The sequence below is a fragment of the Physeter macrocephalus genome, chromosome 11 (genome assembly GCF_002837175.3).
Source record: "Physeter macrocephalus isolate SW-GA chromosome 11, ASM283717v5, whole genome shotgun sequence".
In the NCBI taxonomy this organism is placed as follows: Eukaryota; Metazoa; Chordata; class Mammalia; order Artiodactyla; family Physeteridae; genus Physeter; species Physeter macrocephalus.
In genome coordinates, this window is record NC_041224.1 from 123,462,833 (window position 1) to 123,489,759 (window position 26,927).

A 26,927-nucleotide genomic window follows, 5' to 3' on the forward strand; every position below is an offset into this window, starting at 1 on the left:
AGATTTTTTCCTATAATTGATATCTAGTCTCATAGTGTTGTGGTCAGAAAAGATACTTGATACAATTTCAATTTTCTTAAGTTTACCAAGGCTATATTTGTGACCGAAAGTATGATCCATCCTGGAGAATGTTGCATGAGCACTTGAGAAGAATGTGTATTCTGTTGTTTTTGTATGGAAAGTCCTATAAATATTAATTCAGTCCATCTTGTTAATGTATCATTTAAAGCTTGTGTTTCCTCAGTTATTTTCATTTTGGATGATCTGTCCATTGGTGAAAGTGGGCTGTTAACGTCCCCTACTATGATTGTGTTGATGTTGATTTCCGCTTTTATGGCTGTTAGTATTTGTCTTATGTATTGAGGTGCTCCTATGTCTGGTGCATAAATATTTACAATTGTTATATGTTCTTCTTGGATTGATTCCTTGATCATTATGTAGTGTCCTTCTTTGTCTCCTGTAATAGTCTTTGTTTTAAAGTCTATTTTATCTGATATGAGAATTGCTACTCCAGCTTTCTTTTGATTTCCAGTTGCATGGACTCTCTTTTTCCATCCCCTCACTTTCAGTCTGTATGTGTCCCTAGGTCTGAAGTGGGTCTCTTGTAGACAGCATATATACGGGTCTTGTTTTTGTATCCATTCAGCCAGTCTACCTCTTTTGGTTGGAGCATTTAATCCATTTACATTTAAGGTAATTATCAATATGTATGTTCCTATTACCATTTTCTTAATTGTTTTGGGTTTGTTATTGTAGGTCTTTTCCTTCTCTTGTGTTTCCTGCCTAGAGAAGTTCCTTTAGCATTTGTTGTAAAGCTGGTTTGCTTAAAATTTTTAAGTTAAAAATATAGTTTGTAATCTGTCCAAACAGCACTAAAACATATATAATTAACATGAATTATCCAGTTCCCTTTAAAGCACAAATTTCAAGAGAAGTGTTTCCTTAATATTCTTCCAGAAAATCTCTATGCATATGCAAGAAATCTTCTAGTTTTCCTTTTAAAGTATTTTATTGTTTATCTATTTATTTTATTATATTTATGACAAAATTAGTATTGAATTATAATACATACAGAAAAGTGCACAGTTTGAAAGGGCACAGGGGAATACATATTCACAAAGTGAACATACTTGGATAACACTACTTAGATAAAAGAGAGTATTGCTAGCACTTGGAATAGTGTTGTACTAAACCTTGGAGTCTACAACCTATTTGGGGAGCTGTTATATTAATTGAAATGGGATAATTTGAACCCCATGCAACAATAGCCAAAGAATCATAAAAAGTAGTTTACAATATACTCTAGGGAGAGTGGTGGTGAACATAAAGGGAAAATGGGGTTAATGCTGCACAATGAAGAGAGGGAGAAACAAGGATGGAACTCAGGGGATCATGGGATACTTTGGTGAATTGTCTTGCCCAGTGGAAATTTATATTTACCCTGAAGAGGCTGGACTAGCAACTCTTAGGAATGATGGCCTTACCACCAGATGAATATCCAAAAATATGGATAGAATGCTGAGAGAAAAGAAAATATGGGATACATATGCAGAGCTGAGAAATTGTAAATTCTAATAAAAACTTTTTGATCAGTTTCAAATAAAAAAATCTAGCATCTACATAATTAGATTTTATGTATTTTAACAAATTTCCCTCTGCTTTTGTCAACTCTTCCCTACTATTGAGATATAATTGACATATAACACTGTTTGAGTTTAAGGTGTACAGCATAAGATGATATTGTTCTAAGAATATTACATAGTCCTATCTACTTAATTAATAACAGCTTTGGGGATGAATTTTTTCCTTCAACATAAACTTACTTTCTTGAGCTTAGATGCTTCTCAGCACTTAATGTATGTGTGTGTGTGTGTGTATAGATGCAAGAGCAGTGTGTCTTGTATTTATTATAAAATTTCCCTGTAGCAAATAACCTAAGTTAGAATTGTTCATTTGTAATACTTGCTTGTGAGGATCTTTTAAGAGAGATACACGCATATATTCTTATTTGGAATGTGTAATTTTATTCAATTTTGTACATAGTCATGCTGAAATAGACCTTTATTTCAAAGTGCTTTGTTTCCTCACTCTTTCTCTCTCAACCTCTCTTAGTTCATGTATGGTTTTTCAGTGAAATAGTAAGAAATCTTGATTCTATTGCATACAAGGAAAATGGAAATTTCCCGTATCTGTAGTTATCAATTTATTTTTCCTCTCTCTGCTTATTTTAACTGGAATTTTAAAATGTCAAATTTCCAAACTATACAGGCAGTAAGTTTTTTTTATTATTTTACATGTAATATGTAATTTCCTTGTTTTTCTCCAAATTATAAGTTCTTGACATTAGTGAATTTATAACTCTTTGGCACTCTGTATTTTTCAGATTTATGTCATGCTTACATTTACCTGTGACAACTAATAGTCCTAGTGAAGCTAATAAAGATTTTCATAAAAGATTATACAATATATAAACTACTGTTAAATGGTGAACAATATAATTTGGCAATTATTATAAGACGTTTGTATCTTATAACAATTGCCTCACCCAATTTGTCAACAGATTGTAACACATGTAACTATATAAGATTTTTCAATTTTAGGTGACTATCAGGAAAAAATACCAATAGTTGACAAAAATTAACTTTATTTTATCTTCCTTGTATAATACACACAATGTTTCATCAAGACTTTTTATCTTTAGCAGTTTGAGAATACATGGTTTGATACTCATTATAAATATACCTTTTCTGAACATTTTAACACCTGGGGTGAATTATGATAATTAAGTACTATATCGTTTGATTCTTACTTTTCCTTTCCATCCCCTACTGTGAAAATTCAATTTCCAGATGCTTTTGATGTTTCCAGTTTAAAGGTGTGAAAAGATCTGCCTTTTCTAAGCTCTTAGGTTTGTCATATTAGAGATTTATTTTATAGCACTCTTTCAGTAGTTTCTTATTTCTCTAGCCAAATTAGGACATGTATTTTTCAGGGGAAAGAATAGATTCTGCATTTGCATGTTGGGTTTCATTGAATGGCATTTAATATTTCAAATTATTCTAAACAGTATTTCTTTTGAGAAGACAAGAAAGTGAGGTATAATTAAAATAACATTGAATTTGTTGTCTGAAGACATATAATTAAATCTCAGCTCAGCTATGTAATCTGACTCAGTTAATAATGTGGTCACATTATTTGGTCAAATGAATATAACCCTTTCTTTATAGAAATGCAGTGCACATTAAATGAGATAATCAATATAATGTATCATATAAACCCTACAATGCTGTACAAGAAATTAAGGTGGTGTTGCTATTGTTGCATTGATCTTGATTTTCTTTAATACAAATTCCTACACTTGATCCTTGATGTAGAAAAATACTATGTAGGGTGTTTTATTGCTGCAAAATAGATAAAGGTAATTATTTGTAGAGGACCATGGAAAGGCAAAGTATATAAGATACCAAGATTTTTAAATTAGCTAAAGGGGTTACCTAATTTCCTTTATTACTTCCTAAATGACAGGCTAAATTTGTTGATAAAATATTTAATAATTTTGTATGTAAGTATACATATGTGTATATATAAAATTGTTTACTCATCTTAAGAGTTTGTATACCTGAATCTTAGAAAGGTCTTTTGCAAATGATCTTGATATAATTAGCTAACATTTGCAATTTCCTAGAGAAAAGTTAATGATAAACTAACAGGGTAAAACAGTAAACTAAATGTCATTGTAGTCATTATACTTTGCATGAGTAATTAAATATCTTCCAATGAGTAAAACATGAGGCCCACATGTATAAAGAAACTAATTCAACCAAATAATCCAGAAATAGATCATTTAAATCTTATAGTAACTAATTATTAAAGAGATAAAGAACACTCACAATTATTTTGACTTTGATATTAATTAGATATTAAAACAAGATAAAGACAGAATTGAAAACTAAAGAGGTGTCAAATGTTTTATCAATTCGAATGAGAAAATAGTAACAAAATATTAGCCACCACATTCCACAAGTGGAAGTTAACAGACTTTTACCATATTCAATTTATTTCAGGAATTTGAAATAATTTCCATATTACTTTTCATGTTAACTGATTTATCATATTAACTGATTAATAGATAAATGCAAATGATTGTCTCAATGGGTACAGTAAAGTATTTAGAAAATTTTAAATATATTCATGGAAAAAAAACCCAAAGATTGAAGAAAATCTGCTTACTCTGAAAAAATGGTAGTAACCTCAAGACTTAGAGAGCTCAATGAAGAAGCATTAAATGTATACTTTTAAATTAAAGTATACATTTAAATTAAAGTATAATTTTAAATATACAGTAACAAATTAATGATGCTCACAATTACTATTTAACATTTTCCTGAAGTCTTTGTCCAGGCAGTGAAATATGAAAGTATACAACATTTTAGGTATTAGGAAGTAAGAATTAGGCAGAATGTGTTTTGATAGAAAGTCTTACACACACACCACACACACGCACACACACAAAACAAAGAACAAAAAATACCGATAACTTGACCTATTTCTAAGATAATCAAAAGAGATTGGCAAGTTATCTGAATTAAAAAAATCAATATATAAAAGTATTGTTAATTTTCAACAAGCAGTAGAAAATGTAAGTTAATGCAAAGGATCTAAAAAGATATCATATAAAATGTACACAAGTGATACATCTAGGGAGAAAAATAAAGGGAAGCCATATTTTCTGATAGGAAAAAAAGTAATGTTTTAAAATATTAACCTGTAGATCCAATAAAATTCTATTAAAATTTCTACCATTTTGTGTTTTTCATGGAATTTAACAAAAATTTCCCGAAAGATATCTCAAATACTAAATAACTTGGCATATCTAAGTCATTACTTTCAGAGTCCCTCTTCCATGTGCTCTCCACATTTATTATAAATATAGATTGAGAGGAAAATAGCTAATATTTGCTTTATATTTCAATACATGTTCCAAATTGATTAGAACAATAAATCAAAATATTTTGCATTTTAATATTTTTATATCAGAGTGAAATCTTTCCTAATTAATATATTAAAAGTTAATTTTAAAAATTTATTTATATTTTGTGTAGTTTTAAAGAAAGTTTCTCATAATTTGAATCCCATTAAGCTTCACAGGCATAACATGATGAAAGGTGTTTGCACAGATACTAAAAGTGAAGAAAATACAAGATTGCCTCAAACTTATAAAATTAAAATTGATGCTGATATATTATTAAATGCTTTTTGGCAGTCTATCATTAACTTATACAAAGTAGAAAATTTATGTTTGAATGTCTACATTGCATATCTTCACATCAATATGTCAACCATCCTTCAAAATATTTTTTACATATTTCAGAAGCCAAGCAAAAAGGAATGCTGATACCTTCAAGAAATTATTCATAAGCTGACTACAAGCTTTATGGAATTATAAACTCTTACAGGATTACTACACTTTGATTAAAATGGACAGTTTTTTTTTTTTTACTCTTTCCTCCTCTAATTACATTTACTTTCCATGAAGATTTAATTTAAATGATTTATCTTGAAAGCATCTGTTCTCAAGTTTACTATAAGTAGCAGATAGCAAAATATAATTAATTTGATTTTTTTACTTTGGCGAGTAAATCACACAAAGAAACAAAGAAACTAGCACTAATTTAGAAGTTAGAGATCAAGGAAGATTCTCTTCATTAGTATGTGATATACTTGCTACCCTTTTGATTTAAAATCAAATCCTTGCCATTAATCAAGTGTCATGTAAAACAACATAACCTTAAGAAAATAGTCCCTTTAGGACACCTTTACTTTATGTATAAATGGGGATAATATAATAATGATATTAACATTATTGAATCTCACTAGTTTGTTTTTAAGATTAATTTTCTATGAAGATTAATCTGAACATTGAACATAAAAGCACATTTCCAATGCTAAGAAACCCTACATAGTAATCACTATTCACATATGGTTATGCAAATGCCATTCCATAATGATAGTTCTATATTATATCACACCTAAGACATATAACTCTTCTAAAAAATATTTTTATCTATTATTTTTTGTTGTTGAGATGTAATTGACATATAACTGTAAATTTAAGATATACAACATATTGGTTTGATACATTTATATATTGCAATATGAATTCTACCATAGCATTAGCTAACACCTCTATCATGTCACTATTTTTGTGTGTGTATGTGTGTGTGTATGGTGAGAACAATCAAGATCTAGTCACTTAATGCAAGTCAAAACCACAATAAGATATTGTCTCACACCTGTCAGAGGGCTATCATCAAAAAGAACACAAGTAACAAATGTTGGCGAGGATGTGGAGAAAAGGGAACTCTCATACACTGTTGGTGGGAAGGTAAATTGGTGCAGCTACTGTGGAAAACAGTATGGATGTTTCTCAAAAAGCTAAAAATAGAACTACCATATGACAAAGAAATACCACTCCTGGGTATATATATATATGAAAAAAACAAAAACACTAATTAGAAAAGATATATGCACCCCAATTTCCATAGCCGTATTATTTACAATTGCCAAGATATGGAAGCAACCTAAGAGTCCATGAATGGATAAAGAAGATGTAATACACGCAAGCACGCGCACAGATGAATGGATAAAGAAGCTGTAGTATACACACACACACACACACACACACACACACACACACACACACACACACACAATGGAATACTACTCAGCCATAAAAAAGAATGAAATCTTGCCATTTGCAACAACATGGATGGACTTGGAGGGCATTATCCTAAGTGAAGTGAGTGACAGAGAAGGACAAATACTGTATGATATCACTTATATGTGGAATCCAAAAAATACAACAAACTAGTGAATATAACAAAAAAGAAACAGACTCACTAGAGAAGAAACTAGTGGTTGCCAGTGGGAAGAGAGAAAGGGAAGGGGAAATATAGTGGTAGCCAATTAAGAGGTTCAGACTATTACGTATAAAATAAACTACAAGGATATATTTTACAACACAGGGAATATAGTGGATATTTTATAATAACTATAAATGGAGTATAACCTTTAAAATTTTTGAATCATTATACTGTACACCTGTAACCTATATGATAGTGTACATCAACTATACTTCAATTAAAAAATAATTTTAAAAAAATCTAGTTACTTAGCAACTTTGAAGGTTATAATACAGTTGTTGACCATATTCACTATGCTGCTCATTAGATCTCTAGAAGTTATTTGTCTACTAGCTGTTTGTCCTCTTAAATAATATCTCCTCAGTTCCACCACCCCTAGCCCCTGATAACCACCATTCTACTTGCTGTTTTTATGAGTTCAGGTTTTTAAAATTTCACACATAAGTGATATCATACCGTATTTGTCTTTCTCTGCCTGACTTATCTCTAAGTGTCCATCAACTGTTGAGTGGAGATATATATATATTGTGGAATATTATTCAGCCATGAGAAAGAAGGAAAGAAGGAAATCCTGCCATTTGTTACAACATGGATGGACCTTGAGGGCACTATGATAAATGATGACATACTTGTTTGATACATTTGTATATTGCAACATGATTACTACTTTTTGCTTAAAACTGCTTTGATATAATGGGTACCAAAACAAATATATCTATTGTTATTTTGAAGCACATATTGTAACACTGCTAACTCCTAGTTCCATGTTTGTGAGTGTACTTAGAACTTGAACCTGAAACCCTTCTCTCAATGCCCAAAATCTGAAGATTAGACCTTTCATTGATAATATACACATAAAATATATTTTATTGAATTTGAATTCATATAAATTGATTAATTATACATAGGGCCATTATGTGTGTGTGTGTTTGTGTGTATGTATAAAGCATCTTATTTGCCAACTAGTCTCAATAAATTGGAAGTCATTCAGATGCACAGCATTACAATAAAATGGGTATATCATCAAAGACACTTTCCCCCGCAAGCTGTGTATACAAATTTGTTTTGGTCAGAGCAATTATGTAAATTTATGTAGTGAAATTATTGCATTAAGTGATTTAGTCATCAAAACACTAATTTTTGTTATCACAATATAGATACAAAATTGATTACAAATCATGAAAGTAAAGCTCTTTGCAATGGAAATGTAATTGATATGTTAAGAGGAGGAAATTAATGTTGAGTTAAATGAGGTTATTTAAAACACATTAAGTTGTGATTGCATTATTTTGAATTTCACATTCATTTGAAGAAGTTAAATATGCAACAAGATGATACTTAAGATTTGTGATTTTCATTTTTGGAATATTTCTACAATTTTAAATAAACTTCTCTAATCTAATTTCTTTTTAAGAAACATGTCGAAGTCTCGATTTGTGAAGAAAATTTGCATATAGAGGATTTATTGTTGAAGTGTTCCTCCTCTCTGGTGAGCTTCATACTGCCTTCACAGGCAACTGGAGAAAAAGGTAAACACCCCCATGATCACAACTCAACAATATTTTACTGTAGAGTAAAACCAAAGTGTCTCAGTATGGCCTACAAGAAACTTTATAAGTTAATCTTTTCTTACTTTTTTACTTGATTCAGTCTCCTTCTACTTTACATTAATTTATGCACTCATTCTTTCATCATTCATTCTGCAATTACTACAGGTGTACTCTTTGTTTAAAATTGTGTTGGTGCTATGGATACCAGAGCAAATATATCTATGTTATTTTGAAGCACATACTGTATCACTACTAAACTCCTAATTCCCTGGATATATTTTTCTGTTTCATGCTTTAATGCATTGGTTCAAGTTTTCCTTCTCTCTAGTGCCACTCTTAACTCTTTACTGCCTTGTTCACTAGGTAAATATTCTATAATTTTTCAGAACTTTGACCAGGCATAATTTCTGTGAAGCTTTCCCTTACAGAGTTTGTCATTAAAGCCGTGTACTAATTCTTTTATTTTACATATGTATCTACAAGTGTATCTACAACTGGCTCCATTTGAAAGCATAAAATTTACTTGGGCCAGCAAATTAGAGCCATACTAGAGCTAAATCCTGCAGATCCAACTTTCAGCACAGATCAGTGTGGTTTAAAAGGGAGAAACACCATTAGAATGCTCCTCTCTCAGTATTATGCTCAACATAGTGTGCTCTAACCTGTGTTTTTCAGTTCATAGCTCTTAAGGTCCATATAATCTTTTAGGTAACTCTCATAGACGTTGTACTTTGAGGCCTCAACACCAGAGGTACAGTCTTTAAAGTAATTTAGATGTCCAATTCTATTAAAACCAACAAAAATTTTCCCTGATTCCAGGCCCTAGATGCCACCAGGATTCTGGCTAGTTTCTTTTTCAGCCCATGAAATACAATAGGAGCTCTGCAACTTTTCTCCTTGACATGGTGCTTGATTACTCCAGTGGGGAAAAACTGTGGAATACCAATGTGTTGTTTTTGTATTATCTTGGAGTGTTCATATTTACTTAACAGTGTTTCTTTTGCACAGTCAGTACAAATGGCTCATAATGCTTGGCCTTCCATGTGGCTTATCTACTCCATCCCTTCATCCTCCAACTCAAAATCTATGATTTGGGGAAAACATCTATAAATCATGACCTCTTAGCAGGTGACCAAGTTGACAGCTTTGATAGAGCAGAGAGCAATAAAAGGCAAACTCCATGGATGTTTAGTCTAGAAAACTCCATTATACTAAACATATTTCTGGTTTGTACATAAACAATATTTTGTAATAATGTCTTTAGTGCCCAACAATCTTTCTGTGTGAAGTCTTTCAAGCCAGAAGCCATGTTTATTTATCACTGTACCCAATTTACAGTGATTTGAGTTATTGGGACTTTATTTTTCTTCTATTAATATTTTATTCAATTTTGGGGTAGTCTATTATAGTTACATTGGAAATAATGTTCTATAACTTATGATAGGAGCTTATATTTGAAATATACATTTCAGAATCATAGTAATACATATGTTAGTTGGATCTATGACTATTGATGAGATCACCATGGGGATATGTAATGCAAAACAAAGGACCAAATATAGACCCTTAATAAATAACATCAACTGAATGGCGGAAGAAGGGCCTCCTGTGAAGCAATAGATAAGGAAGGAAATTAAGCACCAGGAGAAAATACTGACAGTAATTTTGTAAATCATCAAGTTTAACAATGTTTCAATAGTGGAAAATAATGCAAATTGTTAAGAAGGAGTAAAGATATTGTTAGAATTAACACTTAGGATGACACTGTAAATGTTCAAAAGTATATGAGGAAAGCACTGGAAAATATAATAGGATGGATTAAAGAATTATTGGAAATAGTGAAATAGAACAAGCAAGGAGGAATACCAGAAAAAGAATTTTAAGTAGATATTTAGCAGGAAAACAGTGTTCTCAGATTGCCTGTGGAACACAGTTCCCCATCCATGGAAGTTTTCCAAATCAAAATCCTTATTAATGTGGAGTAATGTTTTATACATTGCCCTACCCATTCTCAGGCTGTACCTAATTTTATCTCAGGTGGGTATCTGACACAGCAGATGTCAGTTCTTTTTATTGTGCAGAGAATTTACACTTGGCAGATTCACAAAAGGTTCAAACAAATAGAATATTACTTTCTTGATTTTGGATTAAGATACAGAGAGACTGAGACAGTAAGTCAGATGCTAAAAAGATGACATGTAAACTAAAACCTGTGAGACAGGAAGCTGAAACAATGTGCAGGATGGAAATATAAGGGTACAGAAACTATGAGAAAATAGTGGATGCCTGCCAGCAGGAAGATCAAAAGGAAGAAATGTTGTAAGACATAGGGAAAATAACCCATGAGATCATGCTGTAGAAAGAGAGGCTGTTCCTAGAGATGAGATTTCCTTTGAGAAGCTTTTGTTTCGGTTTAACTCAGTCCTTAAGAATAAATTAGTTTGAAAAGTTTAAGCTAGTGTTTATTTGTGTGTGGTTGTTTTATTTTGGGATTTTTGTTTGTTTTATTTTTATCAAAAGGCAAAAAATGCACAGTAAGTTTTGAATGCAGTCAATAATTCATGTACTTGCTAGCAACAGATACCCTTCTCATGGAAGCATGTTATTTCCTCAATTCTAAGACTGGGAGAAAGTAGGACCCTAGAAATATTATCAAAGGTCAGATATACGTAGAGAGGAACAAGACATAGACCTAGTTTCTACGAAATGGGACTTTATCACAATGACAGAGCAGAAACGGTATAAACAGAACTAAGAAGGCAAGAGTGGGAACAAAACAAGGCCATGATGAATTTTTATTTCCATACTTATTTAATTAGGACTTCATATTGTTTTGAATTCCAAACTAGTTTGAGCCCTTAGCTGGAGAACTGGAGATTATTTTCAGTTTGAGAAATGACCTCAGTTCTAAGAATTGGAGTGATTGAATAGTGTGCCCATTGTCCATATCACTAAAAGCATCTTCTCTGTTTATTTATTGGGTTGACCAAAAATGTTCGTTCGGGTCTTTCTGTAACACCTTACAGAAAAGTCCAAACAAAGTTTTTGGCCAACCCAATATATTCGTTGGTGCAAATGTAGTGCCCATAGAACAGAAACTGATTGTATGTCTTAAAGTCTTTTGAAATGAATGTATTAATGTTAATTGTATTCATGCATTATTAAATTGGTGCTATTTTCCTTTTCTGAATATATATTATATATTGTAATATGTATAATTCTATATAAAATAGAAGCACTTACTTCATGTAAGGAACAGGACAGACATTCCAAAACTACTTGAAAATTATGTCATACACCAGAATTTAAAAATATTCCCCCTAAAACCTAAAATATTGCAAGATTGCTTGAATACTGATGTGTTCTCTACTGTAGGGTTTTATTGTCTGACTAGCAATCAAATCAAATTAAAATATTTTCTGATTACAAACACAATGTGCCCATTTAATATGTATTAGTTCATTTAAAAATACTAAAAATATGCAAAGGATGGTAATTTAGAGTTCTATTATTTAAAAAAAGACTATGTTGGACTAAACAGAATTTTGTTCTGTTTGAAGGAAGTACAACTGCATGGTTTTGGGCAAAACAATAAAACAATACCAAGATATACATACCCTTTTTTGTACATTTGGCTCAGCCTGATAATACAGATGTTAGCTTAAAAATTTCTCTTCCAAGTTTTTTCTGGGATCACTTGATTTAAGGTAAGTAATTACACATTTTATTCACATATTGGCTCCACTGAATATTAGTAAGGAATAATGATGTCTGTTTTTTATACCATTGAATCCACAATACTTCAAAGCATACCTGGAACCAAGTAGAAAATCAATAAATTATTGTTGAATTTATATATGAATTGTTCAAGTTTCCGTACCCTTTTTTCCTAAATTTATGATAATTTCTAGACAAAGCAAACAACTTGGACAAGAGCTATTATACTGAAATGAGTTTGACATGTTAGTGAAGTCTTATACAATTCAATAAGACATGTAAAATAAATTAATGGTGCAAGAATTGGAAAGAAGAATAGAAACTCAACTCATTTGCATACAACATGATCGTGTACATAAAAAATCAAAAATATTCTAAAGATATTCTAATGGTATTAATAAGGAAATTATTCAATTGATATATAAGGTCAATGTAGAAAATCAAGTGTATTATCTATATGTAAGAAGAAAAAGTATAAATTAAGGAAAGATAGCATTTATAATAGCCTCAAAATCATCAACTATTATAGAATAAATCTAACAAAACATCAGCAAGTTCTTTACACTGAAAACAATGAAACATTGAGAGAAATTAAAGAAGAAATAAAGGAATATAATGTATCCTTTGATTGGAAGAATCAATATTTTAGAGATGTTAATTTCCTGGAAATGGCTCTATTAATTTTATAAAATCACTGAAAAACAACAGCAGTTTGTTTGAATTTTTAGTAGCAAAATAGTATGATTTTGGGGAATGAGAAAACATTTTTTGGAAAATTAATACCCTTTTTCTAAAATGTATATAGAAATGCAGAGTCAAGGAGAGTCAAAACAATGGATAGACTTAAAGTAGGAGGGTTGAGGAAAGAAGATGAAATTTTCATTTGAGAGAATGGAAAATCAGACATCATAGACAATTGTGGCATGCTTCTTTTTCTTTTCCTGATGCAATGAATTTAGCGTAAAATACTAAGCAAGACACGTTTGTGTTGCTTCCTCACCAGCACTCATTCTACTCAGCTGCAGTCAAAATGCGAGGTGGTAATTGGGTTTAACTTGAGTTTGTGTCACACTAGGAGACTGCAATTTAGGGATCCTGCCTGCAAGGGACTAATAATAATGATTGCCATGCATTGTAATACGAATAGATTCAGAAATGAGAACGGTAGGATTTGTGTGTGGGAAAATGATGAAATTGAAGAGTTTTAATACTGCAGTAGATGAGCTGTAAGAGCTGTGGTTGTTAAAGCTGAGGATGTTTGAAGTTTACTTTCTAACATGATGCAGTTATCGATAATGAAAAAGTCAAACATACAACAAGAAGATAGAATAAATAAATGTGAGGAAAAATATATTTGGAGATGAGGAAGTTGATTACAGTGGGGTTAGACTAGAACAATGCTGTCCAATTGAAAGATCATGTAAGCTGCAAATGTGAGCCACACATACAATTTAAAATTCTTAACTGCATGAAAGGAAAAAGAGACAAAATTTATTTTAATTTAATAATGTATTTTATTTAACCCAGTATATAGAATATATTATGTTTTACATTTAATTAATATAACATCTTAATGATATATTTATATTTTGGTTATATATAGTTTTTGCATAGTAAGTCTTTGAAATGTTATGATTTATAGTTTCATATATTTTAATTCAAGTTTCAGTTCATTTCAAGTTTTTATCAGTTACTTGTGGCTGGTAGCTGCTAATGTATTGGACAACAAATAACTGAATGTCAGTAACATTAATGTACCCGGGAAAAGCCTACATCTGGAAATGAAACACCACATTTTCATGGACCATAAATGAAATCACAAGGGAAATTAGAAAATATTTTTAATTGAATGGCATTGGAAATATAAATATAAAAATTTACAGAATGTAGCTAAAGTGGTGCTTAGAGGGAAATGTAATTTTAAGTTCTTATATTACAAAATAAAACAAAAATAAAATAAATTTCTAAGTTTTATATTCTTATTGTTGCTATAATATATTACCACAAATTTAGTGGCTTAATGCAGCACAACTATATTATCCTACTCTTTGGAGATCAGAATCTGAAAATGGATCTTATGAGGCTAAAATAATGGATCTTATGCAGCACAAATATATTATCTTACACTTTAGAGGTCAGAAATATGAAAATGGGTCTTATGAGGCAGGGCTGCATACCTCCTGGAGGCTCTACAGGAGAATGCATTCCTTGCCTTTACTAGCTTTTAGAGGCTGCCTATATTCCTTGGCTCATGAGCCTTTCCAGCAATGGTGTTACTCTAACCTCTGCTTCTATGGTCTCCTCTAAAATTGACTCTCTTACCTTCAATTATAAGGACCCTAAAGATTACATTCTGCCCACCAATATAATCCAGGATGGTCTCCCCATTTCAAGATCCTTAATTTAATTGCATCTTCACAGTCCCTTCTGTCATGTTAGGTAACATACTTATAGATTTGGAGGATTGAAATGTGGATATTTGGGGGAAGGCATTATTCTGCCTACCACATTAACGTCCAAATATGAGAAACTAGAAACAAAAGAGCAAGTAAGCTGAAAGTAAATAGAAATAAATAAGTAATAGAGATGATAGCAAAAATCTAATTTAGACAATAAACCAACAAACAAAAATAACCGATTCATTGAAATGATCAACAAAATTGACAGACCTCTAACTGGACTGGTCATTAAAATCAAGAAAGAACCAATTCACCAATATCAGGAATAAAAACAGGGATTTTCATCACAAATCCTACTGACATTAAAATGATAAAAAGATTATGGAAAAACAGTTGCAACAAATTCAACTGCTTAGATGAATTGAAAACTTCTTAAAAATACAACTCACTAAGGAAAAAGAAAGGGAAAATTTGAATAAATCTCTATTAAAGAAATTAAAATTGTTATTCAAAACCTTTCCATAAAAGAACACCCAGGCCCACATAATTCACAATTTCACTAAATTCTATCAAATATTTAAGAATAAAACAATGCCAATATTACATGCTATTTTTTCAGAAAATAGAAAAGGAAAGATCTTTATTCAATCTATTTTATGAGGCTGGCATAACAGTCATATACCAACATCTGACAAAAACATAATATGCTAAAATATGTTTACAGTAATACAAATGCACTTATATACAAAATAAAGAATAGAAATAAACAAACTGAGAATTAAGAATGAGTCTTGTTTTGTGGCAGGGATATACAATTATTTTCTCTTTGTATGTTCCCACATACATGTTCGCTTGATTTAATAAACACATTATTTAACAAACACATGCAATGTTTAAGAGAAAGCAATACACTAATCTATGACTTGATATTTGATGTTTTGTAAAGTATACTTAGTGCTTGGAACTGGCCTCATTCTGAGATAGCGCCATAAAGCCTGAATTTGATGATGGTTTACAGGAGTGATTCTTAAACTTTAGCGTAAGAATCACTTGGAGGTCTTAGTAAAACACAGATTACTGGGGCCTCCACCCAAAGGTTTTGATTTGGTAGGCATAGTTTGGGGCCAAAAATGTACATTTCTAACAAGATCCCTGATGATATTGGTGCTGCTGGTTCTGGCACCATATTTTGAGAACCACATGCCTACAGCAAAAATCATATCGAAACTAGGATTCCCTTGGCAAAATTTGTGAAAAGTTTCTAGGAATTTAGGGAAGTGGGTCTATTTGAATGGACTGATTATGTGTGACCTGAGAATCCATCCCACGAATCCACCAGAGAGCCTAGGGGACAACTTATTTAATGAAGAAAAGAAAAAGAAAGAAATGTGCCAATGATAAGAAAGAATCAACATATTGAGAAGCCCAATAGTGGCTGTCCTTAATAGGGACCAGGATTGAGATTAGGAATGCTGCTATGGAAAGTGAGCTCTCTAATATCTGGTATGATGCAATCCCAGAATGACAGAGGCAGAGTAGCTATACTTAAGCAGTCAAAGGGGACATTACTTTTCTTATAAGCAATAAGATCAAAGTAGCAATCAGAATGCCATCTGATGATTAAGAACTCCTCTGCAGTAGATGCCCTTGCCCATTCTGGAATGTCCATCATGTATATCTTCCATAGACATTTTTGTCACCAACTTCCCAATCCTGTTTCTTCTGAGTCCTTGGCCATCCAGCCAAACTATTGTCAATTTCTTCAGATTTATCCCTAAGTGGGCTGTAATGCTTGAACTGTCCAACTAATTCAGATTATACCATCATATAATGTAGAATAATCTGTAATCCACACTTAAATTTCTTCCTCCTCAGTCATCTGGTAATAATGAACTTCCCAGGATACAATAGCATGGATTGAAGGAGAAGAGGCAAAACAATAGGAAAAGTGTCAAACAAATCTGAGCTATGTACTCATTTAACCTACTTTCATTTCTGGGTCTGCCTGAGCTCATTCCCTTATAAATCATTTTCATTTGATGATACCTTGCTTCTGCACATTCTCCCTCCCATGGCCCTTGTAAGGAGTTAGGTCAGACAGTGCCAAATTCACAACGCGAAGCTTAGACCTCATGATTTCTTGATGTTCATGGTAAGTAATTCACTCTCCTCCAAAGTCCATTAGCTCCATTAGCAAGCCATAGTTATTTGTCAAAAGGAGAATAGCTACCTGCAGAAGAAGGGAGATACACCAGAGTTCTGTGCCATGATTTTCCTATTGCTCTTTTCAGAGGCTTCTTATCACACTGATACTTCAGTATCACTGGTTCTGCTAGATCATAAGGCTCAAGTCCTAGAGCAGCTTGTACTGCAGACTGGATTTGCTGGAGAATTTCTCTTGCTCTGGTCCTGTAGGAACTGGAAGTCTAACAGGTGAATCTACAGATGGCTTGATATAGCCCACACAACTATGGTATATTTAACTTCCAAAATCCAAAAATGCCTAAAATGATTATCATTTTTTTTCAGAATAAGTGATATGAGGCTCAACAGCTTGTCTTTTACCTTGGTGGGGATATCCCAATATGCTGAAAATCACAGAACTCCTACAAACTTTACTGAGTCAAAAATACCCTTGACTTTTTTCAGGTTGATATCCCACTGTCTATTTCATATATGTCTTCCTGAGGCATCCAAAGCATGTGCTTTCTGTTCCCCAGTCAGATCAGTATAAAATCATTAATATAGTGGGTTAACCTGATGTTTTGTTAAATTTCAAGATTAAAAATCTCTGGAGACAATTTCTACTTCAAGTCATGATGGAGTAAGATTCATCCAACTTATCCTCCTAAAATAAACAACTAAAAACCCAAAATATAGAAACAACTGTCTTCAGACATTGGCTGTCTGAAGAAAAGAAACAAATGACTAAGTTCTGATATTGCCACAAATTAAAGCCTGAAAAGAATTTCCTAGCTGTAGCAAAGGAAAGGGGACCAGATCAGAGCACACAGATATCCTTGAATTTAGCATATGGAGTTAGAATCCTTGGGAGTTGGAAGAGCCTAGTGTTTGCAGGGCAGAGTATCAGAGAAGAGGTATGCACACTGAGAGAGCTCTAATGCCCTGTTACTCTGTCATGTCTGGGAGAAATTTGATGATGGATAATTTGTTATTCCTACAAATATTATTGAGCTTTGCTCTGGAGTGTATTTAAACTTCTTGGAGACAGTTTGATCCCTTCACAGTTTATTAGGTGGAACCAGAGCAGTCTTAATCTAGGGCTCATTTGCTCTCCAGCATAGCAACCTACAACTGGATGAAATGTATGAAACAATACATTGAACATCATGCAGAGGACAGTAAAACTTGAGAGACAGGAAACAGATTCTGTAAGCACAAAATTGCCTAAGCTTACTATTTGGAGAGATACAGGATTGGGAATAATCCATGTCTCCACCAGCTGGAATGAAAAAACCTCATAATTTTGTGGAATATTGGGTAAAGTACTCAGAAAAATTTGCTTCAGTCAAGAAGAAAATTATCCCTAGACAAAATATTATATCAGTCCCACCTAACAAAGATTCATATTAGTCAATCTCAAATCCGTGGGCAAAGAACCATTTTTATGAATTTCACAGAATCATTTAACTTTTTTTCTGTTTCTACTGAATGTGCAAAATGGTCACAGTTGAGGAATGGTTTTCTTTTTACATTATAAAACATTTTTCTTTCAACAAATTAAAACAGGAATTCTTGCACAAACACCTTATGCACACCTATTGACTTATACAAATCCACAAAAAAGTAAGTTTCAATTCAAATATTATCTAAATTTTCATATATATTAGTTAAATAAGATTACTATTTTAAGCCACAGTTAGTATAGCTAGTCATTGTAATTAGGGCATGCTGTTTTATATGGATAATGAGCTCAAATATTTCACTGGTGATACATGAATATTGAATTAAAATTCTCTGTCAAAATTTGCTAAAATTCAACTCCATTGTACTATGGGCATTTGAAATATACTGCCAAAGATTCCATGCAGATAGTCAAGTAAGAAATTACATATTTAATTTACTATTGAAAACATCAAAGCATCTTTTCTTTAATGATTTGTGTATTTTCTTATAAGTTTAACGATATAAAAATAATACCAGAAATTTTGGCACATACACACATTTTTTTATATTCTTCAAAATATATTTGGGCTTCCCTGGTGGCGCAGTGGTTGAGAGTCCGCTTGCCAATGCAGGGGACATGGGTTTGTGCTCTGGTCCGGGAGGATCCCACATGCTGCGGAGCGGCTAGGCCCGTGAGCTATGGCTGCTGAGCCTGCTCGTTCGGAACCTGTGCTCCGCAACGGGAGAAGCCACAACAGTGAGAGGCCCGCGTACCGCCAAAAAAAAAAAAAAAAAAAAAAAAAAAAAAATATATATATATATATATATATATATTTGCATATAAACAATATACATGTAGAAAAGTTGAAATAATTTAAAATGATAATTAATTTATGCCAACTTGTAAAGAACAGTGCCACTATCGATACCAAAAATTTAAGGTATAGATCAGGCTGCTGTTCTGCTATTATATTAAATGGTAGGATTATAACTAGATCAGGCATTTGATAACACATGAGCAGATCTATAAAACCAAGTCATATTTATAAGGGTTTCTTGTTTAATTAGAAAAAAAATAATTTTTAAAGTTAAACCATCTAGAAAAAAATCCTTTGATATTTTCTTTAAAAATGCATTCTTAAATAGATATGTAAATGTTAAAATATTCATTGTTATATGAATCTGGGAAATAGATCTCCTAGAATAAGTTCTCTATTAGCTTGTAAAATGGTCCTGAATTATTTAATGTATTGCTAAGATCTTCAGTGAATCATGGCACAATAATTTTTTCATGAGTTCAGTCATCACAATGGTAGAATTTTAAGGTTTTTAAAATTCATTTCCTTCTTACATTGAAGAAAATCACTCTTCAGCTCATGTAGAACCTTATTTCCCTAAGTTGATGAGGATGTCTGATGTCACAGTTTTTTGTATAAATGTGAAGTTACAATATATTCAATGTTTCTTCTGAGGCATCAAAACTCAAAAAATGAAAAGGAGAGGGTCTGAACTGCTAGGAGATTTATGTAAAACTAGACAAGAAATCATGTCAAAACAGTCTGATGATTTGTAGGGCATTGCAAACCTCGAGGATATATAAAGGGAGGCTAAGAAAATGATCAGGGAGTTGGTAACGAGGAATTCTTTGAATAACTCTGACTTTGGATATTGTTTCTTTTCTCTCTTATCCCTCAAGTTACATGAAATGATTTTTAAGATTTTTATTTAGAAATCCTAGTATGTGGTCACTGGCACTTGGGGGAGGATGAAAAAACAGGGACTGATTCCTGAGTCCCTAGTGATTTAAACAAACAAACAAACAAACATCCTAAAGGTAAGAGGCAGATTGGAAGACCTCTAGTGAAAGGAAGTAGTTTAGAAGGTACTGTAATCATGAGATAAGATGGATTTTCTGATGGGCCAATTGGATCTGTGGAATGGAGCCAGAGTTCAGTTATGATCAAAGGGACTTGATCCAAGAGGCTCACTGTAGTGGCAGTGGAGGTGTTGTGCGTGCATACACGCTTGTGTTTGGGGGAATTGTTCTTGAGACTTCAGGAGAGGAAATTTTTAAGAATAGCTTTTGTATTTCTGCTATGCCCAGAATGAACTAACGTTCATCCATTCAGCCATTAACAACATAGCCACTTTTCTCTAATTCCTCTCTTCATTGATCCTGAATTTGTACAATTTAAAATTCATACCTTGCTGTGAAAGAAAAGAAACCTCTGTTTCCTCCTGTGAGGAACTCAGCTGAGCTTGGAGAGAGAGAGAGAGCTGAGTTGCCAGGTGTCAGTAGCTGATTAAAGCAACAAACCAAAAACAAAAGGATTAGGTCTTTAATCACTTACTGAGAGGGTGTTAAGCAAGAATCTAAACTCCAACTCCTCCTGTTCTATTTTTGCCCGTGGAAAGGCCCCAAGTTGGAGGGTCAGTTGGATCAACACCGACATAGAGGTGGGCGTCCTCTCTTTTGAGGGAGTCCTGAGCAAAAGGCTCCAGCAGTTTTATGGACTCTGGGCTTGGGGAAGAGAAGGGAAGGGCCAGGAGTGAAAAAATACTGGGTTCGTAGTGAGAGAGGGGAAATGTGTCCCCAAGGTTTCTCCCTCCTCCCCACTTAAAGGGCCTGAAGATACCATGTTCAAGGCCTCAAACAAGAGACCTAGGAATGCAGGTGCCTGGACTAGGAATGTCAACATGCAAAGACAGTGACTGGCCAGAGGGGCCTGCATCATTGACTGCAGCTCCTTTCAGAGACTGCAGTGCACTGACTGTGCACTAAGTCTGGTGTGGGGACAGCAGCCCTTCCCCAAGAGGCCTGCCAGATAAAGCTTTGTTAATGCCTGTGTTCTGGCCTGAAAAATCATACATGGGTTTTTAACCAGGTGTCCGACTCCTCACCTCCAAGATTTCTACATCCAAAATAGATACTAAATGCGAGAGAGGAATTAGCCTTATTTGGATGAGACAATGATGTTTTGTCATTAAAAAGAACTGGAATTTTGTTCCTCAATATTTCTATAAAAGCTATGAAATAGCTGTGGGACTCAGGGTCTGGGAATTAAAGACATTGGTGAGGATATGTAAAGTTTCTCTCTGATTGAATGCTACCAGCCCAACTTGGTCGATAAACAAATTATACATAGGTATATTAAAATATTTCACATTTGAATTTTTGCTTATTATTATGAAAGCAGTATAATTTTGGTATAAGAAGCTACCTACTTAAGTATAAAAATATTTAAGGTATAATTGAATTGTCAGGTGCCCCGTTGTTCCAAGAGTTTGTGTCCCTAGGCAATTTCCTCTTTGCTTATACAAACATGTAGAAGCCTATATAAAAATATGTGTTTCTGTTTGTAGGTATTTCTATGTTTTAATTTTCCAAATAGAATCATACAACGTTTTTCTAATAGTCCACTTCTCTAGTACCTGCTGTATATTTAAAATTAAATAAACTTATGGTGAGACCAAGCCATGTAAGTTTTTGTCAGTTCCAAGCATAGGAACAACTGAGGCTGAATCAGTGTCCACAGAGCACATAATGATGAATGTTGATGTTATTACTATTAATTTTTTTATTTCCTGTAAGTGCCTAGTTGGTTTAGAATGAAACCATGAAGACACAAATCATCTAGTAACTTGAAGAGAATATAGCTGAGTCTTCAGGTGCTGAGTCCTGTGAGAAAGAGGGGAGAACAATAGATGTGAGAGCAGGAAAAGGAGAGTTTGTTGTAAGGGTCCACAGCAGGTGTCCTGAACAAGACTCAGCCAGAGATATCACTGAACTTCTGTAGGGTGACAGAAAAACAGAGACCAATTCAACTGCTACCATGAGATTCTGTAAACTTCCTACTACATTCAGTCATTATCTTGGACTGGAAAAAGCAGAGAAATATCTTTTGAATGGGGTAGAGGGAGGTTTGATGACTTTGAATTTTTAATTCACTGAATATATACAAAATGGAATGTATTAGGCTTAAAGAAACTGATTTAAATTTTAAAATGCTTATCTACTTTTAATTGACAAGATTAAAAAAAATTGTGTTCTGTCAAGCATGGGCATGGGCCTTCCTGAGCAATTTGAGCTTTGTTATAAATAATAAAGAAAGCTATATATTTTTGTATATTTGAATGGAAAAATAAAAATTTCACCTTGATTCTAGAAGTGAGATAATTCAAGAAATTATCACTGAATCAAAATGAAAATTATATAAACCATGACATATAAAATTAGGGGATGAAATGGCATAAAATTTTGAAAGGTAAGAGGAGTTAGCTCACCTTCTTCCATGATAGGATATTAATCTCTATAGTTTAATTAAAATATAGTTTAGAATAAAGGAAACAACATGACTTCAAACTCCTAGTAGTATTCCATTTTTTTTCTCTTTGTCTTAGAGAAGGATTAAAGAAACCAACATCACTTTGGGGGAAGAAATAGTTGTTGGTTTGGCAATTCCTTCTGTTCTTTCACCATTAAACAAAAGTAAAATCTAGTATTTTATTAAATATGAAATACATATATACACACACATACATATACTTATGTACACATAGATGTGATTTTTCTCTGTAATACAGTCATTTATACAATCACAAGTGAGAAGAATAGTTAATTATCTAAACTTTTCTCTGAGAGACTTAGTGCTTATTCAGGTTTTTATAATTTGGTCCACCCAGGTATCATCAAACTTGGCACAGGAATATTTTTAATACACTACATGTCCACAGTTGAATTTAAGAATATTTCTTCTTTGGAGGAAAAACAATAAGACTTTCTAATGGATCCTAACTTGGCTGGCACTTACAATCTTCTACATAAAACAGAAGCTATCTCAGCATTATATATGTTAAATGACAAGCAGATCAAGTCAGCAGAAGTGTCAAAAATGACAACTTTACTCAGGGGTATATGGGTTCTCAGGAATCATCAAGATGCCTCCAATTTGTCAAATATGGAATAACAGGAAAATTATCATCTTCATGTAGAGGAGAATTAAAACACACAATATTCATAGGTATAAAAAATGGACATTTCAGGAATAACTCTCTAAGATAGTGCATAAAAAGTTATGCACTTAGGAATGGCTGACTAGAGTGTTTATTTATTTAATGCTAAATAAATTACCAGAATGAAAATTAGGACTTGTACAAGCCCAATGTTTGTGAAGTGAAAAATTAAAGTGGATATCAAGAAGAATTTAGAGAATTTGTATTCACAAACAAATATTTAAATAGTTAATTTAAAAAAAAAAGCTTCCTATTTCTAGAATACCTCAGAGCACTCTGACCTGTTTCAGTTCTTGTAACTTTATATTATTCTCTGTTCCAATTTTTTTAATTTAAAAAGATATGTTTATGGGCTTGTGGGAACTGATGTCTGTTAGAATCGAGGTAAAGATGGCAAAAATGGTTTTCTTATCCAGAAAAAGTATGAGCGAAGAAAGAGAATATAAAATATGCTACCAAGTTCATTGAAGTTGCCTCTTGTTTTTATTCAGTATTTTAATAACCTATATAGTATATATTTAAGTGATTATTTTGCCTTTCACCTAGTATTATACATATTTTTATTAAATGCTTTAAAAATCTCTGTGAAGAAAGCTTCTTTAGAGAAATAAATAAAAGAAACAGTGCTGTTGATAAATTTACATATAAATCTGAAAAATGTTAAATTCAGAATGAATAAATCAGCACTACCTTTAATACTTCTTGGCAAGAATTATTTGACATTATATAAATGACCTAGATTGTCGTCTTCTGACAATAAAGTACATTTATTTCAGAGTCAACAAAAAATTAGTTAATCTACAGCTTTTCATGATCAATCTATTAAAATTATTCAGGGAACTATGTGAAATGGTTTATGAAATTCTTCCCAAATAATCTGTGAAGCAGAAAAAAAACGACTTTTCCAATTCTTCTGTTTGGGTGAAGAATTCATCCAAACTCTTAACCCCTCAATCTCATTAATGCACATATGGTAAACGGAGTAATAGAATCATTTGTTTTCATCCAGCTTTATATGTAATTTAAACAAAAATTTTCAAGAATGGAACTACCTCCAGAAGACATTTAAAAAAGCAACTTATTTTTCCCTATTATATCTCAAATAATTTTTAAACTGGAAGAAAAGATATTTTTATTTCTTAATGAAAAGTAACTAAATATACATGATTTATAGTCAAAAGAAATGGAAATCTATTTCCTTAATTGATTTCTTACTTTAGACGATGCAATTTTGTATTTAAAAAATTGGGGCATGTTCATAACTTTTTTTATATCAAGTACAATCTTTATTCACTCTCCAACTTCAATAGAACTTTGTAGCTTTTAAAAGGAATTTTCAGGACTTCCCTGGTGGCACAGTGGTTAAGAATCCACCTGCCAATGCAGGGGACATGGCTTCGGTCCCTGGTCCGGGAAGATCCCCCATGCCGCAGAACAACTAAGCTCATGTGTCACAACTACTGAAGCCCGCGCAGCTAGAGCCTGTGCTCCACAACAAGAGAAGCCACTGCAATGAGAAACCCATGCACCACAACGAAGAGTAGCCCCTACTAGCCACAACTAGAGAAAGCCCGCGCGCAGCAACAAAGACCCAAAGAAGCCAAAAATAAATAAATATATTTTTAAAAAGTAATTTTCAAAGAACAACTCATTTTCTGGTAGCCTTTACATATACTTAAAATCCACAAAACTGTGGTATATATCTAGTAAAATTGAGTCATATGAAATTGCTAATGTTTGATCTTTTTGACCAACAATTATAGCAATTTTGTATGATTCAAATCAGACTTTAAAAACAAATTGCAGTGCTAAATACCAAATGAAAATGATCCATCTCAACCTAGTGTAGTGTTTATTTCTAGGGAAAAAGATGCTTAGAAGGAAACAGTTGGGGATTTAGCTATATGTTTACATTTTTGTTTATTTAAAATAAAAGATGAGAAAAAAATTTCAATTAACAGCAAATAAAATACTTAGAAATATATTTAACTATAAATACAAGTAATTATGTGAAGAAACTATAATGCCTTCTATAGGAACTAACATTAACACCCCATTAAATGATGAGATAAAGCATAATCTAATATTAAAATTTTGGAGGGCTATTTTAATTTTAGTTTTAATTAAAGTCTAATTAAGTTCAAATGATAATATTTTCACTTGAAACTTGAGAACATTTTATTTTCATTCATAAAGAAGTGAATATATTGGGCTTCCCTGGTGGTGCAGTGGTTGAGAGTCCACCTGCCGATGCAGGGGACACGGGTTCGTGGCCCGGTCCGGGAAGATCCCACATGCTGCAGAGCTGCTGGGCCCGTGAGCCATGGCCGCTGAGCCTGCGCGTCCAGAGCCTGTGCTCCGCAACGGGAGAGGCCACAGCAGTGGGAGGCTCGCGTACCGCAAAAAGAAAAAAAAAAAAAAAAAAAAAAAAAGTGAATATAAAAATTTTATAACTGAGGGAAATTATTTTCATATATATAGACTTTCCTGGGTCTCTAGCTTGCCAACTCACCCTGCAGATCTTGGGACCAGCCAGCCTCCATAATCATGTGAGCCAACTCAAAGTAATTCTCTTTATAGCAATAATTATTGCTATTAATACAATTAATTGATAATAAGTAATTGGTAACAATTTATATTGAACAATTATATCATTTATTATTAATAATTATTATTACAATAAAGATATTTATAAGGAATTATCTCACACAATTATGGAGTCTGGCTAACCCCAAGATCTGTAGGGTGAGTAAGCAAGCCTTACTTACATCCTTACAATGGATGGATTATTACAACTCTGACTCTAAAGTCCTGAGAACCAGGAGAGCTAGTGGTGTAGTAACATCCTGAAAGCTGGCAGGCTGGAGACCCAGGAATATCCAATGTTTCTGTTCAAGTTCGAAGGCAGGAAAAGAGCCCATGTTTCAGTTCAGAGGCAGACAGGCTGGAAAAATTCTCTCTTCCTCAGAAGAAAGTCACCTTTTTGTACTGTTCAGGTTTTCAAATGATTGGATGAGGCCTACCTACCACATAAGGGAAGACAATCTGCTTTACTCAGTCTACCAATTTAAATGTTAATATCACTTAAAAACACTCACAGAAACTCCCAGGACGTTTTACCCAATTTATGGACACTCTGTGGCCCAGTCAAATTGATGCATAAAATTAACCATCACACTGTGCAAATTACTATATTTTATAATATGTTATATATTATACAATATATTAATAAACTATGATAATTTAAAGTATTGTACTTGTCTCAAAATGAGAAAAAAGATAATAAAAATCTAAGGACATATCAGAATTACCTATATGTTACACAGGTATGTGTGTATCTATATATGTGTATATATATGTATAAGCATATTGTATTTTTTACAAATTTAAGGCTGTGCGGAGCAAGTCTATTGGCACCATTTTTCCAATAACATTTGCTGAGTTCATGTGTCTGTGTCACTTTTTGCAATATTTCAAGCTTTTTCACTATTATTTTATTTGTTATGGTGATGAGCAATCTTTGATGTTACTACTGCAAAAATGTTAAAACTCATTGAAGACTCAGATGATGGTTAGAATTTTTGAACAATACAGTATTTTTAAATTAAAGTTTATTTTTTTTTTTTTTTTTTGTTTTAGGCAGGCCTCCCTCTGTTGTGGCCTCTCCCGTTGCGGAGCACAGGTTCCGGACACGCAGG